We start from the raw sequence: 14,543 nt of genomic DNA on the forward strand, positions 1-14,543 counted from the left end.
GCAACACTCACATGCTACACTGAGATCCTACAGTATTCCACAATTTCTCTCAGCCTTTCCATAACACGTTTCACCTTCTTGCATGAGACCTCTGTGTGACAGCGTGGATGTAAGCCCAGCTGCAGAGTAGTTAAGGACTCTTCATCCCAGGACTGAGAAATACTTTAATTCTCTTGAAAATCAGTTGGGTGCCATCAGGAGAATAGCTAGGACACAGGGGAGGAGGAAACCAGAAGAGGAATTAAGACTTCACAACAGGAACAGAAAGAGAAACTGCAGAGAGAAAGAGACAGACATGTAAGATGCTGATGGGAAAGCGGACAGTCCCAAAGGGTCCCACTACAGCACACAGAGCTTCAGACCAGGATCCACCATTTCTGGATTTCCTCATTCTCTTGGTGTGCAGTCAATGGAACAGGGACCACTGTCAAGATCTACCTCTATCCTCTTCTAATTAATGATGCAGAGACTATAGAAAGAAAGCAGTATGTCTAGCTAATGTTTAAATGTCACAAAACTAACTTTATGCCTGTCTCACGGTTTGTCCTTTTTTTTTTTTTTTTTAATGATGGGGGAGCCACACAGATTTTCACAAGTGCCTTCTGCTTGAAATATTTCAAGAGTCTATGCAGAAGCATTAACCATTCACAGCTGCAAATTAAATGAAAGATATTTCTGTTATGAAATATTAAGGCAATGCCTCAATTTCTCTATTTGTAATGCATGGCTGTCACCTCAGTGAGGCAATATAAATACATAATTTCTTGAAAACTGTATTATACAGCACTTCCATGACATTGTAATGAAGAAATTGGGGAGACAACATTAATGCGGAATTTACTTAGAATTTTGCATAGCATGATCTGAACAATGGATTAAAAAAGAAAAACCTCAGTGAGCAAACACCATGCATCCTGTCTAACAAATGAGACCAGAGTCCCCTGGGAAAAACACCATTTGATCAAAAACCTATGTAACAGTGATATGCAGATGAAACCTGACTTAAGACAGGAAGGAAAACCTTCATTCAAGCATTTCTTAAATTCTGATTTCCTTGAGTTTGCATTTTTAACAGTTATTGAAGCAGGGGGTTATGTAGTGACTGAGGGAGGGGTTTGTTTGTAACGAAACTTCAAATGCTCATATAAACGGTGACCTACATCCCTCTCAGTTTATGAACTGAAAATGAGACAAGCTAATGACATAGCAATAGAAAGACTACCTGACTGCTATTCCTGCTGATTAATCCAAAACTTCGCTTTTCAATCTTAAATTGATGGGGAAGCAAAGAAACAGTGGAAAGAATAGATGGGGAAAAAAAAAGTAAGAAAAGTACAGGGATAAAAAAACCCCAAGCCGTAAGAATGCATAGAAGCAGAAAAAGGAGACATTCTGGGAGCACAGGAGATAAAATAAGGCTAGCTAAAGCATTCTGTATTTATCTAAAGCCACATTTTCAGATAAAAATTAATTTCACAGCATTATGTGCCTATACTAACACTGGGAATGCCTTCATCACTTGATGGAACCTAGCTGCTCCTCCCTAGTTTTACACAGAGAAACTCTGAGTTAGGCTACTAAGTGGGGGAAAAAAATTGAACTTTTAATAGTCAAAATTTCAAAGCATATTTGATATTACAAGAAAATGTAAGGAAATTATTACAAAATGAATATGTGAGGAATATGACTACCACAGCAGTGCTGCATAGATTTTTATCACTCTCACTTCATATATCAACCCTGAATTTAGATCACCTCCTCATAACAGATGTGTAATTACAAGGTATCACTAGAAGTCTCGCTCTTACTCAAGAGACATTTTTCCATTAGTACTCTAGCCATTCGTAATTCTGATTTTTTTGCCGATTTTATTTTGCCAGTTTGACAGCATTCACAGAGGTCAGACTGCTGACAGGAGCAGGACCTGGTAAGGTTTCCAGTGAATGACACAACCTTGCTGTGGAACCCAATCCAAACCTACTCTATCAGCAGCTGTTCATCTTATTCCAAGAAGCACTCTTATCCTGACACTGCTGGACTGTTACCTCCAAGAGAAAAATACTGAGTGGTTCTTCAGAGGAGAGAGGAAAAAAAATAGAAAATCAAAAGAAAAAAGGATAATGTGGGCAGAACCGTGGTAGCTGCACTCAAGAGAGAAGAAACACACCACCAAAGGGAATTTTCTTTCAACTAAGGCAAAACTTGGTAAGTCTTCTGGGTCTGACACTACAAAGCATGAGGGCAAGACCATTTTCACTTTTTTTTTCCTCCTCTGTTTCAGTATTAGAGTTTGACACTGACAACTGGATTATTTTAAATGCTCTTCATGCATGACAATTGCAGACGCTTACCGTCTTAAGTGAAATCTGTCATTCTCTTGCGGTTTTAGATGCTTTCTTCCTTTCCAGTAAAAACAGTAACAGATATTTTAAAGTGTCACTACAATTATTAGTGACTAAGAGTTTTCACAGAAAACATGTTCAAAACCAGAACATCCATACCTCAAAGGATCAAAACATACCCAGACATTTTTATAGCATGCCATGGCAAGGGCAACATTAGAGGGATGTGAGCTCATTCCGACCCTGTATGAGTCAATGAAAAGACTATCCCTTCATTCCATAAGTTGCAAGTCAAAAAGACAGACATTGAATAAACCTGACATAAAATTTCAAAGTTTCACATAATTAAAGAGGAAAGGGGGGGGTTACACCATCTTCCACAAATACCTAAATACCTAAAACTTTTCATAAATAGCAAGTTATAAGAGTGCAGGTTAAACACACTAAGTTCGCAAAATTAAGTTATATTAACAGGACAATTAAGCATTTAAAGTAAAAAGCAGGTAGTGATTCTTTACACAAAGATAAATAGGAAATGATTTTCCAAAAACGCCCCTCTCCTAACAACCTCCCATGAACCTCGTAATACCAAGTTTCCTGACACAGCCCTGGCTAAAACCAGGCCAAGACTCAGTGATAAAATGCCAACAACCACCAGGGCCTCCTTGACATTAGCAGTCTTCTCTTACTAGTGGACAGACAAACAAAAGACAGCCATGGTGAGGAAACTCTGGGATACGCTCTTAAAAAAAAGACTGGGCATATAAATGCTGAAATACACAACCAAGGTGTTATTGTATTTGGCTTCCTGGATTACTACTCCAGAAAAAAAAGAGGAAACAATACCAAACAGAACAGAGGAACATATTTACTACAAAGACATGGCACTTCTCCTCTACAAATGCAGTATTAACTGGTAGGCCAGGCCCAGGCTGACACACCAGGCACAGAACATGGCTTGGCCTGCACAGGCTCCTCCTCTCTGGGATGCTTCCCCCATCCTCACCCTCCAGCTCCTTGCCCCACCTACGGAAAGTGTGTGCCTGCTCCACCGTGGCTAGGGCACAGTCCTGGCCTTTCTATGCAAAGAACACTGTGCTTGGCATGTTCTTTCCTATCTTTCCTCAGACCCCCAGTGCTCCAGCTGTGTCCCAGGGCTCTTTGGAGGGCCCAGAACTGAGAAAAAACACAAAACACTGCTATTCACAAGGCAAAGCTGAGTAACAAAAATTTTGTGTTGGACATCCCGCTCCTTCCCCTCACAAGCATACCCAGCAGCTCCCCAAGAACAGGAGGGATTGTCTCCCTGTCACCAGAATAAGGGGATGGTACCCAGAGGTCTTCAAGAAGGGTGGTGCAGTGCTTGCTGGTTTTTCCCCCCCCCAGTACATAAGCTGGATCAAGAGGGTTTCTTAAGATCCAAAACCGAAGGGAGAAGGCACAGGATGGCAGGCTTGACAGCAGGCAGTCACCTACCCACTCTCCCACTGAACAACCCAAGTTCAACCCAGAAACAAAACCTACCCGTGTAGAAATGGTACATACCTACCTACCTATATATGCTGCTTGCCTCAGGAAGGACAAAGGTAACTCATGCTTTGCCAAGGGTAAACCCTCATACTGAAGGAAGGCCTTCTAAGTATCATAAAAAACAAGCTTCACAAATTTTTCAGTCTCTCAGGATGACTTTCATGGTTGACATGAAGGTCTGAGAGCTGACAGAACTTCCACTGGCTACCCAGAAAGTTCTGGATACCTGACCTAGACGCTGCTAGGAAATTGAATAGTCTGAATTGTTCAGATAAAACAATCATTAAAAGCATCTACAAAGTCTCATTTATTCCTAAAGCTGTGACCTAGTGAAGAGATTACCTGTTTGTTTAGTTTTACAAATATCTATTTCTTCAAACCTCAGATGCCTTTGAATTCACTCTTCACTAACTACAAGATTCCTCAGAGAAGGACCTTGTAAAGCAAAGCACTTGGGTTGTCAGAAAACAATGCTAGAGAAACAGCATAGAAAATTTGTAACAGAACAAACAATGGATGTCTCTGGTTTGGCCTCAGATTTTGAGGCTCTCAACTTTTAGTCCTCTACTCTGAAATTTCAGCTGTGCTTCCAACAAAAATATAGCACCTACTTCAAGAAGCAGTGAAAAAATGAGAATTAAGTTACTCTGTAATAAAGCTATAGTTCTCGGTAAATCCAATTTCTGCCTATTAAATTATTTACATGACAAGTTTGTTCTGTACAGATGTCATCCTATCAGCAAGACACGATTCTATTAATAATACTTCTATTACTAATATTAATAATACTAATAATAATTCTATTAATGTAACATGTTATTTGCAGCCTGAATTCGAAAAGCACAAAGTCACATTGAAGAGATCAAAACATTGCTAAGACTACAGCAAGAGGTGTATAACAGGTAAGAGAATAGTATAATTTGATCACGTCACTTAAAATACTGAAAACAAATAAATTAGCTTTGCCTTCAAGCATATTTAAAGTTTGCCCTCAACGGTGTACTAACACGATTAACATCTCCTTTTCACACCTGCAACATCCACAGACCTTCAGAACTCTCACAGTTACCGTGCAGAGCCAAATTATTTGATAAGTCTCTGAGAAAGTGCAAGTAACTGTGAGCAGGAATCCACCAGGCTTCTTCAAATTAGATAAAAAAATATCTGCTGTACTCTACAGTACTTTCAAACTGTTGTTTTGCTCAGATACGCCAAAATAATACTGTAAAACTCTGCAAATGCAGAGGAGTAACATACCCAACTGTGCAAACAAGATATCTGATATTCCTAAAACACAAGCAAAGTTACTGTTTAGCCATAGACAATGATGGGAAAATATTTCAGATGTAAATACATACAATCAAACATTATGTAGGATATGTTCCACTTCATACTAGTGGGGTGGAAGCCTCTAGGTGCTAACAATACAAGAAGTGTTACATAAGACTATGCACTTAATTTTGTAATGTGCTTCTAAAAATAAGTACTCCACTGGAAGCTGTTGCAGAGCCATGGACAGTTACATCAATGTGCACAAAGAACAATTGCTCAGTTGGAGCAGAATATTAGATTCGATTCAGATTAGCATTCTCCTCTGCCAATCACAGAAAATACTGAACCAACTGAGACTAAGAAAATTAATTTGCATTCATTAAGAACACACACACACAGACACACTCCTAATCATAAATACAGACATATTCTATGAGCAGAACTAATAAAACCCAGTTTCTTACAGATCTGTTTTTTTGTTTCTTAATACTTCTACCACACCATGATAACCCTCAACTTCCTTCTTTTCCACACCTCTTCATGACTCCCGCTCTCTCTCTCCTCCCTGAGCCAGGGAAAAGAGTAGTGGTGCGCACACTCTGGAAGTCTGCATGTGGCCACAAGCTGCTTGACCAGCCATCATCTTAAAGAATACATACTAGATCAGGTCTGACTATACCTTTTCCAAGAGGGTGTACGAATTTGGACATCCTTCCTTTACCTAGACACAATTCTATAAGGTTTGTAGGACCATAATTTGAGGCTTAAATTCTCTTCCTGATTAAAGTTTCCATATATAAATATAAGTATAAATTAAATGCTTAACTTCTGAGTTAACTCAGAAGTTGGGTTACCTATACACACGACATTTTAAATCTTTATATATACATAGACATATATACACTCACTGGGGGAAGGGATAGAGAAACCAAACAATCTCATAAATCACTTCCCTGAGAAAAACTGTATCAAAGCTTCCTAGGTATTTGCTTTTTTTTTTAAAGCAGTACTAGATACTGTAGAATGAAACCAGCATGCATTTGCCTAGATTAAACTCCACTCTTCCCTCACTATCCGATTTTCACCGTTCCTCTAATTTGTACCATTTTTTAAAAAAGTTACAGTTAACTGCATCATCATGCATCACACTGCTCTTCAAAACAATGATTAATCAATGTTGCTTCCCCTGTTTCTTGCAGGTAGAGACATAATACAGGCCATTAAGTGTGTTCTACTATCAGCAGATTTTACTACTGCAGCTTATTAATTTGCAGCGTATGTTATTCCTCTTCAGGCTCCTTGCTAAGTACATTAACACCATGGCCTGTGGACTACACTTAGTCTACCAAGCTTTAAAATACACTTCTAAGTATTTTTGTTTTAAACGCTGGACTCCGCAAACACAGGTATTCACTGGTATAGGAAAGTCCAGCAGTTGTACACTGGAATACACACATGCTGCACTGAAGGGGCAGTTAAAGACGCCTGCTCTCAGCGAGTCATTCCTGATTGCCAATCAGACCTACAGTTGGTCATCCCAGTTTTCAAGACTTGTAAAAGTGTTGCTATAAAAATGAATTCAGTCTAGTAGTGTATTTAAGAAAGGGAGGCCTGAAATTGAATCTACAGTGAGGACCCAAAAGGAACTGCTAGATGCTTCAAAAAAGGTCATTTAAACTAAAGGTATGCATCCTTTGGAGACAAGTAAAAGATTAAGATCACAGCTAATATCAACAGTTCGCAAATTCTTAATTAAATTGTTATGGAAATACTACTTGCCATCAACTGTATACTGCTGGTAGTCACAATACACACCTACCTGAGATAAGGGAAGCTCACAAGAGCACCAATTTCTGGAAATCTCTGTTACCCTTCCACAAAATTCGGAGTATTTCCTGTGTCATCATAGATATCCCATAGCATACATGTTCCAATATAACTGAAATTCCACAAATTAGGGACAAAACAAATAATACATTTTGCCTCAAAACATATTGTCCTGAAATGCCAAAAAGTTTCCTAAAACACAACCATAAATTAACTCCATATCACAACAGCATAGGAACCTGAATTTACTTCCAACTTCTGCCATGAAATAAAGAGAGATACTGACTTACTTTCACATATAATGCTGATCTTAATTTGATCTTGAAGAATCAACTTACTAGAAATGTGCATCTGGATCCAGTAAAAAAGCCAACAACTTCAGATTTCAACATAAGGTACCCTTCTAATTTATGATGATACTTTTGACATGTTGAAAAAGGCACACCACACAACTATGTATCAATAACAGTACCAACATTGCAACAAATTAATCAAATAACTCATATAGAAAGGGGTTTTTTACTGCAAACAGTTTTACAGGTGGATACAATATTGCAAGGTACTTTCAACATTCAGAATTACTCATCACCTCTTCAGTCCTTCGAAAGTTGACAATGCCTACAGCTCTGATTTATTTCTGAAAATCTTGCAGATTTCTACTTCTCCACACCACAAAGCATGGTATAAACTCTCAAGAAGAGAAACTATCTTGTATGCATTTTTTAACCTACTTAGTCTACTTCACAGCTATTTTCCTGCTTTATACTTTTTTTAAAAAATTATATTTATATGCAACAAGTACTTTCTTACTAATTGTTACTACTGAATGATGAAAGATTTCAAGCATATACCTAAGAAGTCCCCTACACAGTAGAGAAACAGAAGGAAGGTTGGCAGACCTTTTTTCCATCATAATTCTCCACCAACACTTCCTTTGCAAGAACAAGTTTTCACAATTAGAACAAAAAACGCATTAAAAATAGTTACAAAGAATAGTCAGTCTACCTCAGACAATGCAAGGTTTTATTATTAGGCTGGAAGGGGAAAAATAGTATTCCAGTGAAGCCTGAAGAAAAAACTCACACAGTCATACAGACTGTACGACTAGTACACAGTTCACTGACTCAAGGATTAGTTACTTACTTTGCACTAGGACAGCCATCTTCCTACAGTCCTTAGGCAAGAAAAATAATGTATTATCATTGTCTGTGTTACGAAGGCAGCCTTAGAAAAACTCATTTGCCAAGAAGTTGCCTACAAATCTAAACATTAACAGTTTATAATTTAAAATAGCTAGCAGTTATTTCAATGTAGTTAGTCATACTGCTTCTTTTTGGCGCCTGGAAACTCCTTGCTATTGTTTTCAAATGTACACATTTAAATTGCAATGAAATTGTTGTGGACATAGAATTCTAAAACATGGAAGGACAAACAATACAACTTCCTACCTCCCGATTTTGGTATAGGACCATTTTGGTGGTTTTAACACTGCCATCTCTAACTATGCATGTTAACTGCTACTGGTATCAAGTTCCAGAAGCCTCAAACCATGCAAGTAAAACACAGGAAAACATGATCCTCTTATTACAGACTAGAACTTGGCTATAAATTGGTTAAATGACTTACCCAGAGTCACCCATCACTTAAGTAGGTAACTCAGAAAGACAGAAAGCATGCTCCAAGTCTTATACTCACGCTTAACCCATTGGATTACTGTCTGCTCAGCAAGAGTAATACAAAGTAGGAGTTTCCATTTTACTTCCCACAAATCCATCAGCATTTCATATTAGTTTTCATTTTAAATAAAATATACCTTTTTACAAATAACTTGACCTCACCCAACTATATTCAACCATCATGGACCTCAAATGCATAAAAAAATCTGAAGGCAGAGCTTTGAAAATGCTTCAGAAGTTCATTAGACTACTCACTGCAGCCAAAAAGGATCCTGAGCAACTTGGCGTACAAGATGATACTTAAAAATACCCCCAAAAAATTATCCCAAATCAAAAGGAAAACAGGAGGAAACAACAGTTTACTTACTAATGAATTTCTGATCAACAACTCTTGCACTGCAATTCAACAAGAGAAGAGTATGTCTGAAAAAAAGTCTCAATTACAATCGAGTTGTAACCTACCAGCATAATCTGAAAGGAATCCTCCTAGGAAATGTAGAGTTGTGAAATTAAGCATATTAGCATGCAGAGAGTGGTCAGATGGCAAAGCAAGCAAGTCAAGGGGAAAAAATAATGCAGGCTTTTCTGTAACACTACTGATAACCAATGTGATCTCAAAACAAACTGGAGGGGGGCTCGGAAACCTCTTTCAGCAAGGATCATTTACACCTTTGATTTGGGGCCTATTACACAACCAGACCAAAAGCTGAGCCAGTAGTACACACTACCACAATATAAATACTCCATTTTCAGCAGAGTATTATAAATGAAAGATAAAAAAATAAATTCAAAGCCATCTGGACATTTTAGGAGGGTTTTTTATTACTATTTTTGCTGATACAAACACAAAAAGATTTAAATTCCTATGTAGAAATCTCTTTCTGACTAGCATAAACCACGTTTGGTGTACAAACACACACCTTCTCTAAAAACAAAATAATTGCATACAATTTTAAACATCTTACTGTGCAATAATTTCATTTGACACAATTCTTCCTACACTGGTATAATGCTCAATAAAAGCATAGTTAGCTGTCAACATACAGCATCCATCCCAAAAACTCTCAGGCAAAGTTAACCACCAACATGCAAGTAGGTGCTTTTAAGTCAATGAGACTACCCACAAACTTTCAGTTGTCCATAGTTCTTACAGGAACCTGGGTCAGGAGACCAATGCAACACACGCATAAACACAAAACATACGTGCTTTGAGAAAAAAAAAAAATAAAAAAAGAGAAAAGAAAGGCCAGGTCTTTGCAGGAAACAACTTAAACAGGTTATTTTTAATTGCTCAATACAGTGCATCTGAGACATCAGGACAACGTTCAAGTAAAAATATTCACAGATACCTGTTTTGTAGAAGAATGTTCATATACAATTTTTATTTACTTATACCTCAAAAGTCCAGATGCAGCAAAGTTAGGTTAACTTGAACTTCTTGGCTCTTGACAACAAGCACTGTAATTCATGTATACACTGTATCAATAATTTTTAAAAAATAAGATTGTATCATTTTTGAGCAATCATTTTAATGTGTCAAAAAAAATATTTTTACTTACTATGGCACTGTACTTTCATATAATCTGGCACAGTTTTCTATCTAAGCTAACATTTAGAAACACACACAAATACAGCAAGTATTTTGCCAAGAATTCATGATTATTTTTAAGAACACCATTTTTAAAATGCCTTTAAAAAAATCTGTATTCATGCACATTATAGCTTTAAGGAAAGACACAACAAAAAACATTAAATCCAAGAATTTACTTACTTTAGAACAAAATTCTGTACTTGGAACCTTAGGTGCACTTTCTATACTACCTCATAACAAAACAAACAATTTGTTTCTCAAGTTTCCAGATCAAGTCAGAAAGCCAGGTGCAAGAAACCCCTATTTGAATCCAACTGCAGTGTATCTTTAAGTTCTATTAACTTCTGGAGTCAATAGCAAGGAAGCGTAAGATATTTTTGAATAAACAAAGTTATAATAATACAGGACTGCTTTAAATCTATAATGAGGTTACAGCTTTGCAATTACTACACAACAGACAGACCATTACACCAACACAAAAATAATTTTTTTTTAAAGCCACAGCAGAGGCTGAAAGTGCAATAATGTTTCTGATTTCAGTCTTAACCTCTTATCTAGACAGAAATGCATTTGGAAGCATAGATAGTACAGCAGAAATACTTCCTGAGAGCTACTGTTCCACTGCAGGCCCAAACAACTTTCATGCAAAAGGACTGAGGTACAGACAGACCAAGATCTTCAGGTGCAAACAGCCACTTATGGGACCAGTTTTTAGCATGAAACTTCAGGACATGCTAACTGCCCTTTTTCCCACTGAATACCAATTTTCTAAAGTTAGATTACCTTAAAGAGAATTCTAATCAAATTTATACATTCCATGATATTTTTATTATTTTCATTTCTTAGCCAAGGGCTCTTGATTTCATTTGTTGGTAGAACTGACACACAAATGTTTACAATAGCAATGACTATTTTGACACCAATATGAAAGTTTCTAGAAGAGACTTGTAGACAAGGTTTATCTACTACTACACTCTTAGCTTTATCAACAGCTTCCTGAAAGTGAAACAGAAACACACTTGCAAGTCAAGTCAGTCAGCTCATGATAGCAAGTATTCAAAACCCTTCCTAAAATCAGAAGCATTCGACACCTTGCAGTTTAGCATGCCAGCTGAATTCTCAACATAAACAACAGTGAAATTTGGGGGAAACAAACAAAAAAAAACCACCCCAAAAAAAGGCACTGGACACATACATTGTCTTCAAGATCACAACACTGGATCCAGTAAGTTGTGTTCTATTAACATGCCACAATAAGAGAACTCAAAGTACATCGACACACTCAAGAGCAATTCTTCCAGGTCCAAAGAAAGATGCCTTTGCAATATAAACTTAAACAATTATTTCACTCTTGCAGGTCTATACAAGTCTTAACAGTCTGAAACACATCCAAGTTTCCAGAAACACAAAGGTTTCCACTTAACTGATGTGACAGCAGGTTTGATCATCTCAAACTCCCCCCAGCTGAAGCGTTAAGACTAGCAGCCAGTCACCAGCGCCAGATGTTACTGCCGTGCAAGCACACAGGAATGTCTCCTTCACACACAAGTCACACACACACATATATACAAGAAAGAGACACAAAAAGTTCTTGTCTTCCCCTGGGGATCAAACAGCACAAAGTTGGAAACAAGTTTTTCCCCCCGATAAAACAGACTTACAGCAGAAATGAAAACATGCTTGTGTTAGATGTGGATCAGCACCAGAAGCTGCTGATCCACATCTAACACAAGCATGTTTCCATTTTCTCATATTACAAAACCTCCAAAACAAAGTAACTTCACAAAAAAACCCAACCCAAAAGAGAAATGCTAAATCTAGAATACCTGTAAGCAAATCCTCGTTTCCGCCAGGATCACGCATACACTAACTACAGCGTAAACACTGCCTCCTGCACCCTTCCCCGCTGCTCCAGTGTCCCCCTCTCATCCCCGAACTGTCATCCCTGCCCGTACCTGCGCGCTCCCCCCGGGGCCAGGTTCACGCCGAAGCTTCAAACGGCCGCCGCGGCGGGCAGGGGAAGGCCGGCTCCTTCCTCGGGGGCAGCGCTCGGGAAAGCGGCTCGGCCCGTTTCAAGTTTGTTTTACAAACACGTCCGAGGGAAAACCAGAACCGATTTATACACCACATTAACCGCCGCCAGGAGGAGAGCGAAAAGACGCAAGCGAAAAAAATATTTTTCTAAAGCCAGCCAGCCAGCAGTGCCCCGTCCAACCCCCCCTCTGCACCCCCGGCCTTCCCGGGGGCCGGCGGCGCAGGCCGCAAGGCCACCCCGGCAAAGCGCGCAGCCCGGCGCCGCCCGGGAGCGGGGCCGGCGGCAGCCCCGGCCGCGGGTGGCAGGTTTCGCTGCCCCAGCGCCGGGCCCGGGGGGAAGGCGGCGGGCGGGGGCCAGGCGGCCGCGCACGGCCGCCGCAGCGCGGAGACAGGCTCGGCGGGAGGGGGGGCCGGGGAAGCAGCCACCGCTAGGCCCGGGGCCGGGCTGGGGCAGGCGGCGAGGCGGCGGCGGGAAGGAGCCGTCCCGGGCGGGCCGAGCGGGCCGCGGGCCGAGCTGCCAGTGGCGGCCGCGGAGGATGCGGGGCCCAGGCACCGCTGGGCCGCGGCCTCGGCCTCAGCCGGCCCCGGAGCGGCGCCCGGCGGCCGCCGCCGCCCGCGGCCGCGGAGGAGGGCGGGGGGCGCCGGCCCGGGTCGGGCCTGCGGCTGCGCTCCCGGGTCGGGCGCCGCGCGTCCCCCCCGCTCCCCCTCGGAGACAAAAGCAAACGGAAACCCGGCGGGACGGCCCCGCACCCGCAGGGCTCCGCCGCGGGCCGCGCCACCGCCCGGCCCTCCCTCATCGGCCCGCGGCCGAGACAGCGACGGGGCCCGGGCCGGCGGCGGGGGCCGGGGAGGGGGCGGCCGGGGCCGGACTCACCGCATGAATTTTCTTGTCCCGCGGATCCAAGATGGCTGAGTATCCAGCACGGAGGATGCTGGGGGAGCAACCTTTACCCTCTGACCCGGCCGCCGCCGCCGTGACCCCGCCGCCGCTCGGCCCGGCAGCCAGCGCTGAGGGGCGGGGGCATGCGCCGCCGCACGGCCTGGTCTGGCGCGACGCGGAGCGGAGCGGCCCCGCAGGGAGCAGCGCGGAGAGGCTGAGGGGGACGGGGAGGAGGAAGAAGAAGGAGCTGTGAGGCTCGCTCCGCTGCGCTTCCTCCGCCTCCCGCGGGAGACGCGGCCCAGCGCTTGGGGCCGGGCCCGCGGCGGGGCTCGTAGGCCGCGGGGCTGCGGGGCCTGGCCGCGCGCCGTGGGCCTAGGGCGGCCGGCGGCGTCGGCGCTGACAGAGGCGCTGCTGACCGGGGGCGCGCGGGTCCGACGCTGCGGGCGACAGCGCCTGGCCCCATTTTGTGAGGGGAGAGGGCGGCCCGGGTGCGCAGGCTGGGTGCGCCGGGCCAGGCCGAGCCAGGCGCGGGGTGCGGGAACGAGCAGGGGCCAGGCACAGCAGGGCTTCCCGGGCCGCCTCTCACCCTGCGGGGGTATCACTCCCCGGGGGTACCGGGCGGGCTGTGGAGACCTACCCCAGGCGGACTCACTGCCCCGGGAAGCGCCCCAGCGTCCAGAGGGGGTGGGTGCCCCATCCGCTGTGGCCCCGAGCTGTCAGCTTTGCCTGGGTGACAGAGCGCGGAAGGAATGGCCTGGCCTTGCCATATCTGTGCGTTAGCCTGCGGAGGATCTAGGTCAGGAGCTGCCATCCTGCTTGGGTACATTGTGTGAAAGTTCGTATTTTCTGTCAGTGAGGCAGCAGTAGGCAGGCAGGCCCTGCTATCCCCTTTGTTATTAAAATGGAAAAGCATTGCCAAGATGACAGAACTGAATTATTTTATTTTTTTTTTAATTTCTCAACTCTGAAAACGCGTATGCTACAACAGTGGCTCAAGTACAGCACATGCTGGTGCACAAAACATAATGCAAATAATCCCCTTGAATTCAATGAGACTATCAATCGTACAAAAGCTAAGCCTGTGTGCAAGTGTTTACCTGACCAAGGCCACTGTTATTTGTGAACTGGCTTCTCTGCTTCATCAAGAAAAACAAGAGCACCTCTACCTTAATTTTCTTATGAAATCATTGTAAAGTTTAAAAATTCAAACAAAAAAGATGAGTATATAATACTTTGCCAGAAATAGGGCATTTCTTTCAGTAAGTTCACGCTTAGGCTTTCTTGTTGGGTTTGATTTTAGAGCTCCAAACAATTTAAAAAATAATCAGTAGGTTACACAACAGGAATATGTTATAGAAATGTTAGTACTACAGTAACATGTCTATCAACAT

The 14,543-nt window shown here is 42.4% G+C and overlaps 1 protein-coding gene across 9 annotated transcripts in view; it reads right to left on the reverse strand.

Annotated features, from left to right (window-relative positions):
• The window catches only part of CNOT2 (CCR4-NOT transcription complex subunit 2), a 91,502-nt gene extending 77,781 nt beyond the window's left edge, over positions 1-13,721 (reverse strand). For 3 of the 9 annotated variants that reach the window (XM_055807371.1, XM_055807372.1, XM_055807373.1), the window contains exon 1: positions 13,147-13,721. The gene's annotated coding sequence lies outside the window, so the exon portion shown is untranslated. Of the gene's footprint in view, positions 1-12,193; positions 12,490-13,146 lie in introns of those variants that run through there. The other 6 variants (XM_055807375.1, XM_055807376.1, XM_013302978.3 and 3 more) reach the window with 4 other exon arrangements.
• Between the last annotated feature and the right edge of the window lie 822 nt (positions 13,722-14,543).

This window comes from Falco peregrinus, chromosome 6 (genome assembly GCF_023634155.1).
Source record: "Falco peregrinus isolate bFalPer1 chromosome 6, bFalPer1.pri, whole genome shotgun sequence".
Classification (NCBI taxonomy): Eukaryota; Metazoa; Chordata; class Aves; order Falconiformes; family Falconidae; genus Falco; species Falco peregrinus.